The 5,416-nt window shown below is 43.7% G+C and overlaps 1 pseudogene; it reads left to right on the forward strand.

The window, feature by feature from the left end:
- Positions 1 to 700: 700 nt before the first annotated feature.
- LOC144330574 (transcription initiation factor TFIID subunit 9-like) lies at positions 701 to 2,584 on the forward strand (annotated as a pseudogene).
- The last annotated feature ends 2,832 nt before the right edge of the window (positions 2,585 to 5,416 follow it).

The raw sequence follows: 5,416 nt of genomic DNA on the forward strand, positions 1-5,416 counted from the left end.
GCGCCAGCGCCAGCAGCCGGAGCTACGGGGCGGCGTGAAGGACATGCCCCGCCGATTCGCCATTCCTACTCCCTCTCCCAAGCCTCCCAATGACCGCAGGCGCCAAAGACAAGGGAAGGAAGGAAAGGCGCGGGGAACACAAACATTTACAGGAACCATCAGCCCTTCCGAGGAGCACGGACCCGTGAATAGAACACACGTGCCTGTGCTGAAGGCTGAAGCGCTCTCCAAACGCTCATATCCGTGCTGAGTGTGTCGTGATTATGATGTCAATTTTATTTTAGGTTTATGAGGCCTTGAAACACTATCAGGACAAATGTGTGGCTTAAGAAACAATCATCTTTAGCCGAGAAAAAAAAGTTATTTAGAAATGTTGCTAACTCATGTAATTGCCACATTCAGTTCAATATTCTTTATTCAACGATTATTTAGGAACATCTGCTCCCCAGAAGGGGATGGGCCATGGGGCAGACCAGGGGGCCCAGTGCTCCAGGCAGGGGGTACCCCTTGTGGGGCCGCTCATTTCTGTTTTAAGGTACACCAAGGGTTGGAAAAACCACACCAAGCAAAGAACTTGCATCAAGATCGCGACTGGAATCCATTAATGTAGGTGGCAAAGCCCCACAAGTCTGATCACCGCCTGGTGAGAAGGCTTCTCCCCAGGACACGTGGAAGATGTGCCCTGAGGCATCCACCGAGGATGGCGCAGGTCCTGAGGATCGAGGAGATCAAAGAATATGAGCCAAGAGGTACAAATCACATGTTGGAGTTTGCCTTCCCCTATGTGACCACAGTTCTAGATGATGCAAAAATTTACTCAAGCCATGCTAAGAAAGCTACTGATGTGCAATTGCAATGCAGTGTGCGCCGACCAGCTTTTATACCTCTCCACCCCAAGAGATTTTTATTAGATATTGCAAGGCAAAGAAATCAAACCCCTTCACCATTGATCAAGCCCTATTCAAGCCCTAGATTGCCACCCAATAGATATTGCTTAACAGCTCCAAACTATATGTTGCAGGGAAAACCCCAAAACTAGGGTACAGCCACAGAGGCTACCTGACTTGGAGTAGGAAGGAATTGAGAGCAGGCGCTTAGAGTAAAATGAGAGCAAATTTAATTAAGAAAGTAAAGGAATAAAGGGTGGCTACTCCATAAGCAGAGCAGCCTGGAGTGTTGCAGGATGGCTATTTTTATGGTTATTTCTTGATTATATGCTAAATAGAGGGTGGATTATTCATGAGTTTTACAAGAAGGCCCTGGGGATTTTCTGGAACTGAGGGTTCCTCCTCCTTTTAGACCAGAGAGGGCAATAACTTCCCGGGTTGCCATAGCATTTGTAAACTGTCATGGCACTCAGGGGAGTGTCTTTCGGCAGCTAAATCATTATAATTATCTTACAATGAGAAGTGAGGATGACCAGAGGTCATCCACTAATGGATTTCCGTTGCAATCTTTATCCAGGTTATTTGCCTGGAGTGGTTTTTCCAACCCTGGTATACCAGGAAAGGAAACGCTGAGTGGCTCCCCATGGGGTGCCCTCTTGGTTTTGGTGGGTTTGTGCCGCCCTCTTTACTGCTTCTGTTTTATCAGTAGGGGTCTTTGTGACCTCTATCTTGTGAAATCAGTCCTGTCAAACTCCTGTCTCATACATACAGGCTTAAGTCTTTAGAGAAAAAGGCATCAACTTCTGAGGGAAGAATAACAGTCCCCATGATATCAGTGGGCCAGGGGAGGTCCTCAAATGCCGGTGGGCCCTGAACCCCGCTCTTGACACCGTCTTGAGAATGAATTCAAAGATGAGTTGGAAAATGGTGAAAGTATGGAGATTTATTGCAAAGGGAAAAAGTACACACTTAAAAACAGGGATTGTGGGTGTACTAAAGAGAATCACACAGTGGGGTTTGCGGTTTCTCTCTATAGGGGTTTCTTTAACCAAGGGGTGGAATATTGATGAAAATTCTTAGAACAAGATGGAGATTTCTTGAACTGTGGTGCCACTCATTTTTACACCATATGGGTGTTCCCAGAACTGTCACTGCACTGGTGGGTGTGATTTAGTGTGTTAATGAGCATATAATGAGGTCCTAGGTGAAACCTAGGTCAAATCCAGTGCACTGCGTCTAGTTGGTCTTAGCTAGCTTGGTCCACACCCTGTTTTTCAGGGGTTCATCAGCCCATAGCCCCTACTCAAGGGAAACTTCTGTTTGGAGTTTTTATTCTCCTGTGAACACCCTGCATTATTTCTGTCTCACCCAGGTTAAATGTTGGGTCAGTTACTAGCCCACCAGGTGCTCACACACTGGGCATACCACCCCCACAAACCATGTTTGTGGCAAGGACTTGAAACCATGTTTGTGTAAAGACTCAAATGTCCCTCACAAGGCAAAGGTTTACAGTGCAGATGTCTGCTTCACATTGCCCTGTGAAGCATTAATTCCTGTAACATCAGCAATTCAGAATGTTCTGGTTAATCCGCCACGAATGGTCCAGAGACATTCTTATTACACTAATATGGTGTCATCACAAACTACCGCCAATGAAAAGAAAACATGAAGAAGGTGATGATGATGATAATTTGTAATCTAGCTTTGATGTATGTAACATGTATACTTGATTTTGAATTCACTGTACTGAAATTAATCATGCATGCTAGATGCTTTCAAGTTGTGTTTTAGACAACTTAATTAATATTTCATGAGTATAGTTACTATATTTTCAACTGAAATATTAGATTTTCTTTAATAGGATAAGTAATGGTTTTTCATCAGCCTTTAAGTGTAGATAATAAAGTTGTCCTTCATCAATTAAAAAAAACACATTTATAGAGCACGTACTTCTACCCTTCAAAGTCCAATCTTTCAGCATCCCTAAGCTTCCTTCCCATCTCAGGAGGAGGCAGGGGATGGGGGCTAAGGAAACTTAACCAAATCACTCCTCCTCTCCTAAGTCTTTACTTTCACCCCCTCTAATAGTCATTTTTCTTCAACATCAAACAATAACAATAATAGCAAACACGTATTTAGTATTTATTGTATGTCAGGTCTTGTTTCATGCATTAGCTCATTTAATCTTCAGAACTCTATGATGTAGGTTACTATGATTGTAAACTCCATTTTTCAAATGAGGAAACTGAGGCACAGAAAGGTTAATTTGCCTAAAGTCACAGGCTTTAGCAATTGGTAGAGCCTCAATTCGAAACCATGTTGCCCTCTTTAAAGACTTCCTCTTTAACAAATGTGCTTAAAATCTCTTCCACATTACACATGTGTGCACACACACATACACCCCTCCACCTCTGGGGCCTTTCCATTTTTGGTCACCCTCTTTCAAGCACAGAAGCATAGTGTCTCAGCTCTCCTTCTCTCAACTCTTATTCTAATTTTCTTGTGCAGGCATTATATTATAGACCTCATCACCTTTTCTTTAAGGATCTGTAGTGTTCTATACTTTTTATGAAGTCCTACATTTTTACAAGCCGATTTTCTACTCTTACTGGCTAATAAAATCCTGCCTAAAGCCAGAGCCTGAAAGCTTCATAATTAACCATTGCTAGTGAAAAGCAACTCCAGGGAGATCGACGCAGATATAAAATGAGGCCAAAAGCATGCACCAGAGCAAAGGCCCTGGTGTAAAGCCTTACTCATAACCATCCTGTTCCCCATCTTGCAACCATAAAACTACCTCCAGAGATGAGCCGTAGAAACATCTGAACTTCACAAGTGCAGTGTTATCATTTGTGAAATGTAACCATGAACTCAAAATCTTGTATACTAGTCAGTTGTCATGGAAAACAGCTTGCAACCCAGATCATTATTTATTTCAGTGTATAAGTGACCTGGTTTCCTTGGTTTAGCAAAAGAGCCCACAACTCTGACATTTGGCTGCCTGAGCCCAAAGAAACATCGGCACTGTCATCTTTTTACGGCATAAACTCTAACTTCTGGTCCATGCAGGACCTCACCTTTTGATTTTCAAGGGCCTAGTTTGAAAATGAAAAAGAAAGTTAACTTTTTTTTCTCTTTTTTTTTTTTTTTTTTTTTTTTGAGACGGAGTCTGGCTCCGTCGCCCAGGCTGGAGTGCAGTGGCCGGATCTCAGCTCACTGCAAGCTCCGCCTCCCGGGTTTACACCATTCTCCTGCCTCAGCCTCCCGAGTAGCTGGGACTACAGGCGCCCGCCAAGTCGCCCGGCTAGTTTTTTGTACTTTTTTTTAGTAGAGACAGAGTTTCACTGTGTTAGCCAGGATGGTCTCGATCTCCTGACCTTGTGATCCGCCCCTCTGGGCCTCCCAAAATGCTGGGATTACAGGCTTGAGCCACCGCGCCCGGCCCTTTTCTCTCTTTTTTACTGCTATTGCATTCTAATTACTTCAAAGCTAAGTAAATTGCTGCCGATTGTGATATAGGAGTTAAGAAGAAATTAGGCAGATAGTGAGGGTAAGGAAGTCCTCAGTAAGGTTTCCTTTTAATGAAAAGCAGCCCCCAAATCATCTTCTCTTCTAACAAAGAGCAGCCTGTAAAATCAATCTGCGGACATAGACATGCAAGCTTCCAGCTGTGAATGCTGTCAGCTGTGCCAGTAGGAAAAGGCTGCCTGGGGCTAGGCATGTTCAACATGGCGGTTCCATCTATCCCTTTCCCTGTCAACCATGTGCACAGTAAGGAGCAGGCCACACACACTGGCCAAGTAGAAACCGCATTTGCATAATAAAAGATTAGGGTAGGTGGCCAGCTATGTAAACGTCCCACCTGGTCCAACCAATCTTGGGCCGTATGTAAATCAGACACTGCCTCAAGCCTGTCTATAAAACCCTGTGCGCTCCACCAAGGGACAGAAGTCCCACTGGGTTGCCCCTCTTTCTTGCAGGAGACAGAGCTGTTCTCCTTTCTCTTTCTTTTGCCTATTAAATCTCTACTCCTAAAGCCACTTCTTGTGTGTCCACATACTCCATTTCCTTGCGTAAAATGAGGAACCTCTGGTATTTACCCCAGACAACGACACTACTTCAATTGGTTAGGTGTGAACTTTTAGGAAAGAAGAGGAAAAATATCGAAACGTTAAGGTTTTGTCTTGTTACATCTGTATATCCAACCAATCAACTTAACACATCCCTAGGGTGCTTCTCAGGTGTCCCAAAGCCATTAGGTCCTCAGATGAGGCCAACGAGCAACAGACTTGGATTAACTTCGAAATGTTCAGCAAAGAAGTTAAATGCAAAAGAATACACGATTGCATAATGCTATTCATATGAAGCTCAAAACAGGCAAAACAAAGCCATAGTATTTAGGAGTGCATGCTTAACCGACAAAAACATTACAAGGTAACACCACCAAAGTGACTACCATCAAAATCAGGTTCATGATCACTTTGGAGGAAGAAAATAGGAAGGATCAGGAGGAGAAAGAGAGGGGCTCC

Source organism: Macaca mulatta, chromosome 8, assembly GCF_049350105.2.
Source record: "Macaca mulatta isolate MMU2019108-1 chromosome 8, T2T-MMU8v2.0, whole genome shotgun sequence".
Taxonomy (NCBI): Eukaryota; Metazoa; Chordata; class Mammalia; order Primates; family Cercopithecidae; genus Macaca; species Macaca mulatta.